The sequence below is a fragment of the Furipterus horrens genome, unplaced genomic scaffold (genome assembly GCF_987537825.1).
Source record: "Furipterus horrens unplaced genomic scaffold, mFurHor1.1.pri manual_scaffold_8, whole genome shotgun sequence".
Taxonomy (NCBI): domain Eukaryota; kingdom Metazoa; phylum Chordata; class Mammalia; order Chiroptera; family Furipteridae; genus Furipterus; species Furipterus horrens.
In genome coordinates this window covers 58,284,394-58,298,069 of record NW_028327178.1, presented here as the reverse complement: position 1 = coordinate 58,298,069, position 13,676 = coordinate 58,284,394, and the positions used below count along the sequence as shown (strand labels likewise).

Below are 13,676 nucleotides of genomic sequence, written 5' to 3'. Positions count from 1 at the left end.
ATGGATTCATCCCTTACCCAACGGGAGCAGATCTGCTGGTATCAGAAGCCAGGCATAGGTTTGGATGTCATCAATGATGCTATGCGTCTGGAAGCATGTATCTACCGACTGCTGAAGCTTTACTGCCAGGATCAGCCCTATTACCTGAACCTGGTCGAGCTCTTCCTGCAGACTTCCTATCAGACTGAGGTTGGACAGACTCTGGACCTCATCACAGCCCCACAAGGCAATGAAGATCTTGGCAGATTCACTGAAAAGAGGTACAAATCTATTGTCAAGTATAAGACAGCTTTCTACTCCTTCTACCATCCTGTAGCAGCTGCCATGTATATGGCAATCATTGACGGGGAGAAGGAACATGTCAATGCCAAGAAGATCCTGCTGGAGATAGGGGAGCTCTTTCAGATTCAGGATGATTACCTTGACCTCTTTGGGGACTTCAATGTGATGGGCAAGATTGGCACTGACATCCAGGACAACAAATGCAGCTGGTTGGTGGTTCAGTGCCTACAATGGGCCTCTATGGAACAGCGCCAGATCTTGCAGGAGAATTATGGGTAGGAAGAGGCTAAGAAGGTGACCCAAGTGAAGGCACTCTACGAGGAGCAGAAACTGCAGGCTGTGTTTATGCAGTATGAGGAAGACAGTTACATGGGTCTCATTGAGCAGCACTCATCGCCCCTGCCCCTGCCCCCAGGGATCTTCCTGAGGCTAGCACACAAGATCTACAAGAGGAAAAAGTGACCTAGAGACTACAAGGGCAGGGAGAGGAGATGCCATAAATTACAGTAAATCCTCAGTTAACATCATCCATATGTTCTTGAGTACTGTGACAAAATTTTGCCCTAGGCTAATTTATGTAGCCAAGAGATAAGTTCCTATGGCCTATTTTTGGTCACAAAAACATCACTCAACACTTCTAATATAAGACACTGAAATAAATATGAGCTATACACACATTTTTTAAAGTTAAGGAATAAATAAAAACAGGTAAGATTACTTTCCAACCTACTTATTCCAGTTAAGGGCTGTAGGTGACATGAGCCTATTTGAGCCAACCCTGGACAGGGGGCCCTTCTATCACAGGGCCCACTCATAGCCAAACCCACTCAGGCAGTTTAGACACCAATTCTTACCTGCCTATCTTTGGAATTGGGATGAAACCTGGGTCCTGTGAGGAAACCTAGAGAAAGGAAGAATATGCAAGCTCCACAGAGTGCACCTGGATGAATAATTATATTTTCCCAAACAAGGAAATGAAGGCAAATAAAAATGATGTTATTCCAGGATCTGCAGAAAAAAAAATAAAAAAAGAGATACTTCAGAAGATATAAGAGAAAATCAATACATCAACAGAAGTTTCTAATAAAAAGAACAAATCTGGGAGATCCAAGATGGTGGAGGAATAAGTGGAAACTACACTAACCTCCTCCCAAGACCAATCTGAAATTACAACTAACTTGTAGAGAAATCATCCAAAATAACCAACTGAACAACAGCTGGAGAGAAGCCTTATAACAATGGACAGACAGAAGAAAACACTTCACCACAATGTGACTGGTATGGAGTGTGGAGGAAACACAAAAAGGCTAGCTGGGCTCCCACAGGGGTCAGCAGAAGTGCCAGAGGGATATTTCAGTGGCTGAGGGAGTTCCCCCTGAGAAATGTGGGGCCTAAACCCCAAGCAGGACTCCTCAGCCTACAGCACCAAAGCCAGAAAGAAACCCAGATAACATCCAGCTGTGAAAATTCAGCAGGGTTTCTTTTTGCCAGGGAGAGATGGCTGGAGACACAGAGAATCTCTTAAAGGGCCAACACACAAAAGTTTGCTTGCAGCCACTTATCCTGGGATCTGACAAAGGGAGGGAAGAGTGGACTAGAGATGTTTGAGGAGAGTCTTGGGTTGGTAGCTCTGGAGGGAGAACTGAGGGAACAGTCACCAAGATCCCTGTGTTGAGTCATTCTCCATAGTGCAGTAGCCATCTCTCTCAATCAGAGCACTCCTCTCTGATGACATCAGTCTCAGGGGAAACACTCAGTATTTCCTAACTCTTAATATTTTTTCTCCTATCACCTCAAACACCTCTCTTTCCTCTAACATCTCTTAAGCTTTTCTTTCTTTTTTATCCTTCTTATTCCCATCCCATCTATATTAATCTTTGCTCATTTGTTGCTGATATTGTTTGATGGATCTTCTAATCCAGTTTAGTTTCTATTTCTTTTTCTCTCACACTATATACTTTTATATATTTATAATTAAACCTAATACTGTATGCTTCTGTCCCACCCTGTGGTACTAAAGCCTGACTACTGATTACAGATCCATTAGAGTAACAACTGAAGGAGACAGCCACAGACTGTGGATCACTTGTAGTCTCAAACAGGCTGCCTAGGGCCAGAATGAAACACCAACTGGCATCACCAGGGCCAGATCCAGAAAGATAAAACAATGGTAAGTACTAGATTCTACTGAGAAGAGTTCCACCATTGTCTTCACCCCCCCAACCTGCCCCCCCCCTTGGAGGACCCCCGGTTGTCTCCTTTTATTTATTTATTTTCATTTTCTAAATTTTTATTGTTTTTCTATTACCGTTGTCCCACTTTTTCCCCCATTGCTCCCCCCGCCCCTGCCCACCCCTTCTCCCACAGTCAATCCCCACTTTGTAGTACATGTCCATGGGTCATTTATACGCATTCCTTTACTAAACCCTTCCCCTACATAATGCTCCTTTGCTCCTTTGCTCCCTTGCCCCCTGCCCCCTGGTCACTGTCAGTCTGCTCTTTGTTTACATGCCTCTGGTTCAATTTTGTGTCTTTGTTTGTGTTGTTCATTAGTTTCCTGTATTAGGTGATATCATATAGTATTTTTCTTTTCACTGCCTAGCTTATTTCGCTGAGCATAATTCTCTCTAGTTCCATCCATGTTATCGCAAATGGCAGGAGTTCCTTCTTTCTCTCTACTACATAGTATCCCATTGTGTAAATGTACCACCGTTTTTGATCCACGCATCTACAGATGGGCACTTAGGCTGTTTCCAGGACTTGGCTATTGTAAATAGCACTGCTATGAACACAGGGGTGCATAAGTTCTTTTGAACTGGGGTTTTTTTATGTGGTGTATTACATTTGCTGATTTGTGAATATTAAACCATTCCTGCATCCCTGGGATATATCCCACTTGATTGTGGTGTATGATCTTTTTAATATGTTGTTGGATCTGGTTTGCCAATTTTTTTATTTTTTATTTTTTATAAATTGTTTTGGGTAGTATGGACATTTTAATTATGTTAATTCTTCCAATCCATGAACATGGTGTATGCTTCCCTTTATTTGTATCTTCCTAAATTTCTTTCTTTGGGGTTATGTAGTTTTCTGAGTACAGGTCTTTTACCTCTTTGGTTAAATTTATTTCTAGGTACTTTATTTTTCTTGTTGCTATAGTAAATGGGATTTTTTCGAGTTTCTTTCTTTGACAATTTACTGTTGGTGTACAGAAATGGCTTCTATTTCTGAATATTGACTTTGTACCCTGCTATTTTGCCAAATTTACTTATTAGGTTGAGTAGTTTTTTTCGTGGAGCCTATAGGGTTTTCTATGTATACTGTCATGTCATTAGCAAATAATGACAGTTTTACTTCTTCTTTTCCAATTTGGATGCCTTTTACTTATTTTTCTTGTCTGATTGCTATGGCTATAACTTCCAATATTGTGTTGAATAGGAGTGGATAGAGTCGACATCCTTGTCTTGTTCCTTATCTCAAGGAGAATGCTTTCAGTTTTTGTCCATTTATTATGATTTTGGCTTCAGGTCTCTAATATATGGCCTCTGTTATGTTAAGGTATGCTCCCTCTATTCTCAATTTGCTAAGTGTTTTCATCACAAATGGGTGTTGTACTTTACCAAATGCCTTTCAGCATCTATTTATATGATCATGTGATTTTTGTTTTTCATTTTGTTTATGTGGTGTATTAGATTTATTGATTTGTGAATATTAAACCATCCTTGCATCCCTGGGTTGAATCCCACTTCATCATGATGTACGATCTTTTCAATGTGTTGCTGTATCCAATTTGCCAATACTTTGTTGAGGATTTTAGCATCTATGTTCATCAGCAATATTGGCCCATAGTTTTCTTTCTTTGTTGTATCTTGGCCTGGTTTTGGAATTAGGGTAGTACTGGACTCATAGAAAGAGTTTGGGAGTCCTCCCTCTTCTTGGATTTTTTGAATACTTTGAGAAGGGTAGGCATTAGTTCTTCCCTAAATGTTTTGTAAAATTTGCCTGTGAAGCCACCCGGTCCAGGGCTTTTGTGTGCCAGGAATTTTTTGATTACTGTTTCAACTTCACTCTTTGTCATCAGTCTGTTCAGACTTTCTGCTTCTCTTTGATTTAGTTTTGGAAGATGATGTGTTTCTAGAAATTTGTCCATTTCATCTAGTTTGTCAAGTTTCTAGCCATCCGGTTGTTTGTAGTAATTGCATACAATCTTTGGTATTTCTGTGATAATGGTTATGATTTCTCCTCTTTCATTTCTGATTTTATTTATTTGGGTCCTCTCTCTTTTTTCCTTGCTGAGCCTGGCTAAAGGCTTGTTGATTTTGTTTATGTTTTCTAAGAACCAGCTCCTACTTTTGTTGATCTTTTGAATTGTTTGTTTAGTCACTATGTCATTTAATTCTGCTCTGATCTTGATGATTTCCTTCCTTCTTCTTGCCCTAGGCTTTGTTTGTTGTTGTTCTTCTAGTTCTTGTAGCTGTAGGGTTAGCTTTTTTATTTGAGATTCTTCTGTCCTTTTTAGGTAGGCCTATATTGTTATGAACTTTCCACTCAGGACTGCTTTAACTGTGTCCCATAGGTTTTGGGCTGTTGTGTGTTCATTATCGTTTGTTTCCAGAAACTTCTTGATTCCTTCCTTGATGTCATTGTTAACCCATTCATTATTTAATAGCATGTGATTCATTCTCCATGAGTTTAAATGTCTTTGGGTTTTTTCCTTGAGGTTGATTTCCAGTTTGAAGGCATTGTGATCTGAGAAGATGCTTGATATAATTTCAATTTTCTTGAATTTGTTGAGGCTTGTTTTGTGTCCTACCATGTGGTCTGTCTTTGAAAATGTCCCCTGTGCATTTGAAAAGAATGTATACTTTGCTTCTTTGGGGTGAAAAATTCTTCATATATCAATTAAGTTCCTTTGATCTAGAGTGTTGTTCAATGCCTCAATATCCTTGGTGTTTCTTTTCTTTAAAGATCTGTTCATTGTTGACAACGGGGTGTTAAAATCTCCTACTATGAGTGTGTTGCTGTTGATATCTTTTTTGTAGTCTTCCAATATTTTCCTTATATTTGGGTGCACTTATGTTCAGTGCAAATAATTTTATCAGGGTTATATCTTCTTGATGGATTGTTCCCTTAAGTATTATAAAATATTCTTCTTTGTCTTTTTTTATGGCCTTTGCTATGAAATCTGTTTCATCTGATGTTAGTATTACTAACCGAGCTTTGTTTTCATGTCCATTTTCTTGGAATAGTTCCATCCCTTCACTTTCAGTCTGTGTAACTCTTTTGTTTTGAGGTGTGTCTCTTGTAGACAGCATGTATGTGGATCATGTTTTTGTATCCATTTTGCTACCCTATGTCTTTTGATTGGAGCACTTAATCCATTTACATTTAATGTTATTATTGACAGGTATTTATTCATTTCCCTCTGTACGTGTATTCCTCTTTCTCTTTCTTTTTCTTCTTTTTCTTACAGCATGCCCTTTAGCATCTCTTGCAATGCTGGTTTGGTGGAGATGTATTCTTTTAGTCTTCCGTTGTCTAAGAAACTCCTTATTTCACCTTTCATTTTGAAAGAGAGCCTTCCTGGGTAGAGTATTCTTGGTTGTAGGCCTTTGTTTTTCATTGTTTGAGATATTTTTTGCCATTCCCTTCTGGCCTGTAGTGTTTCTGTTGAGAAATCAGTTGATAGTCTTATCAGAGATCACTTGTATGTTATTTGCTTTTTTCTCTTGCTGCTTTTAGGATTCTCTCTTTGTCTTTGAATGTTGTCATTTTAATTATAATGTGCCTTGGAGTGGGCCTTTTTGGGTTCATCTGCATTGGGACCCCCTGTGCTTCCTGGACTTGCATGACTTTTTCTCTCATCAAGTTAGGAAAATTTTCTGTCATTACTTTTTCAATCAGGTTTTCTATCCCATGCTTCTCTTCTTCTCCTTCTTTTATCCCTATGATACAGATATTGTTTCATTTCATGTTGTTCTGCAGTTATCTTAAACCCTCTTCATTCTTTTTAAGCCTTTTTTCATTTTCTTGCTTTGTTTGGGAATTTTTTTCTATGTTGTCCTCTAACTCACTGATTTTATCCTCTGCTTTATTTAGCCTGCTTTTGATGGATTCTACTGTGTTCTTCAGTTCAGATTTTGTATTCTTCATTTCTTCTTGGTTCTTATTGATAGTTTCTATGTCCTTTTTTATGCTAGTTTAGGTCTCAGTAAGTTTTTTGTAGCTTTCCTGGGGTTCTTTGTACTTTCCTTGGAGTTCTTTGTAGTCCCCTGGAGTCCATTTTAGTTTTCTTTGAGTTTGTTGAGTTCCTTGAGCTTCTTCATTACTGTTGTTTTGAATTCCATGTCTGATAGCTTGCTTGTTTGTATTTCATCTATCCCTTCTTCTGGGAATTTCTTCTTTCTTTTTGGTAGAGTGTTGTTTCTGTTTGGTGGGGTGTTATTCTGCCTCCCCATTTTGCACAGTGGTCTTGTTTCTGCTCCTTAGATTAATCTGCTTTTATTTTCTGACTTCATGGTATGACCTTCTTATATATAGTTGTTGAGCTACTGCCTCCAGCTGATGCCACTTGGAAGGGAACAGTCTGCATAAATGATTTCTCCCGTAGCACTTGGGATGATTCTGTACTGAGGCCTAGTCCGCTGCTCTCCTAGCTCTTTCTTGAGAGCCAGCAGTAAGAATTTATTACAAAGTACCTCTAGCTCACTTCAGTGTCATTTGGCCTCAGCTAGAGGCCAATACATTCTGTCACACAGGTCAAGGCGGGTTGACCAGTTGTGCACCGCAGCAGGCAGGTTTCAGGCAGCTGGTTTTCCAATATTTTGTTGAGGATTTTAGCATCTATGTTCATCAGTGATATTGACCTGTAGTTTTCTTTCTTTGTTGTGTCCTGACCTGGTTTTGGAATTAAGGTAATACTGACCTCATAGAAAGAGTTTGGGAGTCTTCCCTCTTCTTGGATTTTTTATAATAGTTTGAGAAAGGTAGGCGTTAGTTATTCCCTAAATGTTTTGTAAAATTTGCCTGTGAAGCCATCCAGTGCAGGAATTTTGTGTGCTGGAAGTTTTTTATTACCGCTTCAATTTCACTCTTTGTTATCGGTATATTCAAGCTTTCTACTTCTTCTTGATTCAGTTTTGGAACACTATATATTTCTAGAAATTTGTCCATTTTACCTAGGTTGTCAAGTTTCTTGCCATATAGTTGCTTGTATTAATTTCTTACACTCCTTTGTATTTCTGTGATATCAGTTGTGATTTCTCCACTTTCATTTCTGATTTTGTTATTTGGGTCTTCTCTCTTTTTTTCTTGATGAGCCTGGCTAAAGGCTTGTTGATTTTGTTTATCTTTTCAGAGAACCAGCTCCTAGCTTTGTTGATCTTTTGAATTGTTTTTTTAGTCTCTATGTCATTTAATTCTGCTCTGATCTTGATGATTTTCTTCCTTCTACTTGCTCTGGGCTTGTTGTTCTTCAAGTTCTTGTAGCTGTAGGATTAAATTTTTTATTTAAGATTCTTTTATATTTTTTTGGTAGGCCTGTATTGCTATAAACTTTCCTCTCAGAACTGCTTTGGCTGAGTCCCATAGGTATGGGGCTGTTGTGTGTTCATTATCATTTGTTTCCAGAAACTTCTTGATTTCTTCTTTGTTGTCATTGTTAACCCATTCATTACTTAATAGCATGTTATTCATTTTCCGTGGGTTTGAATGTCTCTGAGCTTTTCCCTTGAGGTTGATTTCTAGTTTCAAGGCATTGTGATCTGAGAAGATGCTTGATATAATTTCAGTTTTCTTGCATTTGTGGAGGTTGTTTTTTTGCCTACTATGTGATCTACCTTTGAAAATGTTCTGTGTACATTTGAAGAGAATGTATAGTTTTCTTCTTTGGGGTGAAAAGTTCTATATATATATCAACTAAGTCCATTTGATCTAGAGTGTATATCAATGCCTCAATATCCTCGGTGTTTCTTTGCTTTGAAGATTTTTCCATTGTTGATAATAGGGTGTTAAAATACCCTACTATGAGTGTGTTGCTGTTGGTATCCTTCTTGTCATCTTCCAAGATTTTCCTTATATATTTGAGTGTTCCTATGTTGGGTGCATATATTACCAGGATTATATCTTCTTGATGGACTGTTCCCTTAGGTATTATGAAATGTCCTTCTTTGTCTCTTTGTATGGCCTTTGCTGTGAAATCTGTTTTGTTTGATATAAGTATTGCTATCCCAGCTCTTTTTTCATGTCCATTTGCTTCAAATACTTTTTCCTATCCCTTCACTTTCAGTCTGTGTAGATCTTTTGTTTTGAGGTGTGTCCCTAACCATTCTGCTATCCTGTGTCTTTTGATTGGAGTATTTAATCCATTTACATTTAAGATTATTATTGACAGGTATGTATTCATTTCCTTATGTACCTGTATTCCTCTCCCTCTTGCTTTTTCTTCTTCTTCTTAATGCAGGCCCTTTATCATGTCTGGCAATACTGCTTTTGGTGGATGTGTGTTCTTTTAGTCTTCCCCTGTCTGGGAAACTCGCCTTCCATTTTGAAAGAGAATCTTGCTGCGTAGTCCAGTGATCGGTTTTGTTTTTCATTGCTTGAAATATTTTTTGCCATTCCCTTCTGGCTTGTAGTGTTTCTGTTGAGAAATCACTTGATAGTCTATTGTATGTTATTTGCTACTTATCTCTTGCTACCTTTAGGATTCCCTCTTTGTCTTTGTATGTTGCCATTTTAATTATGATTTGCCTTGGAGAGGACCTCTTTGTGTTCATCTTCATTGGGATCCTCTGTGCTTCTTGTACTTGTGAGACTTTTTCTCTCCTCATGTTCAGGAATTTTTCTGTCATTACTTTTTCAGTAAGGTTTTCTGTCCCTCGCACCTCTTCTTCTCCTTCTGGTATCCCTATAATACGGATATTGGTGCATTTCATGTTGTCCTGCAACTTTCTTAAATCCTCTTCATTTTTTTTAAGTATATTTTATTAATTATGTTGTTACAGCAGTTCCAATTTTTTTCCCCTTTGCTCCCCTCTGCCCAGTACCCCCCTTTCCCTCAAGCATTCCCACCCCCCTTAGTTCATGTCCATGGGTCGTGCGTATGTTATTTGGCTTCACCCTTTTCTATATTATCCTTAATATTCCCCTATCTATTTTGTACCAACCTATTATGATTCTTAGTCCCTGCACCATTTCCCCATTTCTCCCCATTATCCCTCCCAGCTGATAACCTTCCAAATGATCCCCATATATATGATTCTGTTCTATTCTGGTTTGCATAGCTGGATTTTGTATTTACTTTTTGAATCAATTATTGATAGTTGTGAGTTTATTGTCACTTTAGTGTTCATAGTTTTGATCTTCTTTTTCTTAAGTAAGTCCCTTTGACATTTCATATAATAATAGCTTGGTGATGATGAACTCCTTTAGCTTTACCTTGTCTGGGAAGCACTTCATCTGCCCTTTCATTCTAAATGATAGCTTTGCTGGATAGAGTAATCTTGGTTGTAGGTTGCTTTTCATCACATTGAATACTTCTTGCCAGTCCATTCCTGACTGCAAAGTGTCCTCTGAGAAATCAGCTGATAGTTCTATAGGCACCCCCCTGTAGGCAACTCTCTGCCTCTCTCTTGCTGCCCCCAGGACTCTCTCTTTATCTTTTACCTTTGGCACCTCATTCATGATGTGTCCTGGTGTGGTCCCCGCTGGGTCCAGCTCGCCCAGGAACCTCTGTGCTTCCCAGACCTGTATGTCCATCTGCTTCGCAAAACTTGGGAAGTTTTCCTCCTTTTTTTCAATTTTTGTTTCCTCATTCTGCACTGATGACTGGTTTTTTCTCCCTTATGTTCCAAATCATTGATTTGAACCCTGGTTTCCTCCCCTTCTCTATTGGTTTTGTGTGGATTTTTCTTTGTTTCACTTCTTCTCTTCACTTCCCTTCACTTCTCTTATGTGTTTGCCATGCTCAAGCATATCTGTCAAGCCTGTGAGCATCTTTATCAGCAGTGTTTTGAATTCTGTGTCTGTTAGGTTATGTATATACACATCTGTTAGGTTGTCTATCTCCTCATCGCTTACTTCTCCCACTGGAACCTTGATCCATTTCCCCTTTTGGTCTATACTTCTCTGTCTCTTCATTCTGACAAGCTCCTGTGTTTGTTTTCCTCCACATCACAGGCAGAACTGTCCTTCCTGTTATGTTGTAAGGGGTGGAACCTTAGGTATTCATCAGTACAGGGTGACCTGTTTCACCATGTTATGGTACCGTACATGAGGGAGGGGTCTGAGAGGGAACAGTGCCGCCTGCCCAGCACTCACCCCTTTTCCAAGCACCTTTCCTGCTTCTGCATGAGACTGGTGCCTCTTTGGCCATCATTCCCAGAGTGGGTGGGTCTGTGAACATTCTAGGACTGAGGGGGCCCTTTAAACAAGCGGACTCTGCTGAGACCTGCAGTTTCTGCCTCCACCCCAACCCACACTGGTCTGCACATTCAGAAGCAATGAGGCTTGATTTTCCCCAGTGCTGGGACCGTTGGCTGTGAGGTTCGGTAAGGAGCTGGGAACACTCTCCATGTGTCCCACCTGACTTTTTTCAACATGTCACTGCACTTTCTGACAACCTGCTGCTGCTGTCGCTGCTGCCGGCACTGCTGCCACCCTTGCTGCCACCACCACACCGCATCCTCTTTGCCCCAGATCCTCCCCTCCTACCTGTCTGGATGAGTATTTCTTCTTTATATCTCTGTTTCCTGGACTTCCCTGCAGTTTGATTTTCTGGAACTTCTGGTCGTTTCTAGTTTTGAGGTAGTTGTATTCCTTCTTATTTGTGGAGGGAGATGCAATGTGTCTCTATATGCCCCCATCTTGGCCAGACTCTCTTCATTTTTATTCAGTCTTTTTTCATTTTGTTGCACAGTCTGGGAATTTTTTTCTACATTGTCCCCTAGCTCACTGATCCGATTCTCTCACTCATTTGCCTGCTTTTGATTGCTTCTACTGTGTAACTTCAATTCAGAAATTGTATTCTTCATATCCTCCTGGCTCTTATTGGTAGTTTCTATGTCCTTTTTTTATGCTGGTGTAGTTCTCAGTAAGTTCCTTGTAGCTTCCCTGGAGTTCATTGTAGTTTCCCTGGAGTTCTTGTAGTTTCTGTGGAGTTCTCTAATTCAGCTAGAATTTGTTGTAGTTTTCTCCGAGTTTGTCAAGTTCATTGAACTTCCTTATAACCATTCTTTTGAATTCCATGTCTTATAGCCTGTTTACCTCTGTTTCATCTAGCATTCTTTCTGGGGATTTCTCTTTTCCTTTCATTTGGAGGTTTTTTTTCTGTGTCTCCCTGTTTTAGATTCCTCTTCTTGTTTGTTTTTCTTTCTTAGATTTCCCTGCTTTGATTTCCTGCCTTTGTGATATGACTTTCTGTAGCAGGAGACTTGTGAGATTTCAGTGGTGCAGTCTCTTTGAGTCTCCTGAGCTTAATGTTTTTGGAATGTCCTTTATGCCATTTGTTTAAGTTCTCTGGTTGTATTTCAATTTTGGTTGTTGTTGTGTTACTCTTTGGTGGAACCTTCTATCTAGCTAGTTGATTGAGTCACTCTGCCCACCACATCTTGAGTTCTTTTGTGGAGATGCTGTTAAAACATAAGCACACAACCCAGGCAAGAAACCCACACCCTAAAAAATATCCACCACCCACAATCACACTATCAGCAGCAAATCAGCCAGTATTAATATAGCTGTAAAGAAGTTAAGATTATTATACTAAAGGAAAAACACATAAGAGTTGGCTAACTATAATAAAGATGATTTTTTAGAAGGAAGGTGATAGAATAATAAGAGCAAGTAGGGTCAAAGCAATGTGAGACAGTAAATAGAATTTATTTGTTGAAAAATGGAGGGAAGAAGGCAGAATGAAGTGAGAAAGTGGAAGTGTATATTATTAGATTTGTAAAGCAGTTATACATTATATATTTAGTGCAAGAGGGAGGATAAATGAAACAGACAAAAAAGTTAAGGAGAATAAGAAGAGAGAGAGAAGGTAAGAAACAGATTAAAGAAAGAGCTTTTCATGTGTACAACCTTTGGATGCTGTCTTCTTTTTCTGGATCTGTCCCTGGTCAAAATTCGATGGGTTTCAAATATTCTTTTCTGGCTCTCTGTAAGGAGATCTAGCTGGATTCTGAGGCTGCTATTCTCTCACTCATGGGCCTGCTGCAGCTCTCTGCTGTGAGCCACACTGAGTTGGTATCCCCCAATACCCCTGGTCCTGCAGCACCCTCTAGCATTCCTCATGCTTGTCTAATGATGCTACTTTGCTGGCGAGCCAGTGCACATGTCCATAGTCCCTGCCCAGCCTTGGGTCCTATCTCCACTTCTCCTCCAAAAAAGGTCTCTGTGTTGCCTCCAAGCTGCAGAACTGGTCCAACATCCTTGCTCGGCAGAGCCTTGGTGTGCACGTGCATGCACAGAGCTGCCTGCCTGGGGTCCCTACCAAGTCTGGGGTTCTGCAGTAGCTTTCCCATGTGGTCCCCTTTCCATGGCTCAGTTCTGCATTTTTGTTTGGTGAAGCCTTGGTACACACATGCATGCAGGTGCAGGGTTGCTTGTCCATGGTCCCCACCAAGTCTGGGGTTCTGCCACAGCTTTCCCATGTGGGCACCTCTCTGCAGTTCAGTCCTATGTTTTTGTTTGGTGGAGCTTTTACACGAGCGCCCCAGGGTGCAGGGTTGCCAGCCCAGGGGGTTCCCACCAAGACTCAATTCACACAGTTTTACACAGTCCAGGCTGTTCTCTATCCCACACCTCCAGCTATTTCAACCAAACCTTCTCACTGAGTCCCTCTGGGACTTCGCTGGTCAGGGTGCCTATGGGAGGGGCTAGTTTCCACGCAGATCCTGGCTAATGAGCCAGTCAGCAGCTTCCCCTTTTGGTGCAGTGCAGCAGAGGCACCAGACTGGACAGTCCCATGACTCTGCTTGAAGAGTGCATGCCAAGCTTTCTGTCCTCTCTCACACTGCTCCCATGCTCCCATCCCTGTTTGCCCTATCTGAAATTCACACTCACTCACTCCATACCATGTTTGTACTCCAAGTCCTTCCACAATGGGAACAAGCAGACAACACTGGTACCTACTCCACCGCCATCTTTTTCAACCCAAATCTCAATTTTTAATGTTCCTCTCACCTACTCCATTTTGGCTTCCTCCTGCCCTTTCTTCTTCTTTTTTTTTTTTTTTAACTTAAAAAATTTCCCTGTTTTAGCCTGGTTTTAATTCCTCACTCAGTATTTTTTCTCACTCTATCATCTCAAACACCTCTCTTTCCCCTAGCATCTCTTAAGCTTTTCTTTCTTTCTTTTTTTCCTTTTTATTCCCATTCTACCTATATTAATCTTTGCTC

The 13,676-nt window shown here is 40.2% G+C and overlaps 1 pseudogene; it reads left to right on the top strand.

The window, feature by feature from the left end:
• Positions 1-744, top strand: LOC150002985 (farnesyl pyrophosphate synthase pseudogene; annotated as a pseudogene).
• Positions 745-13,676: the final 12,932 nt, after the last annotated feature.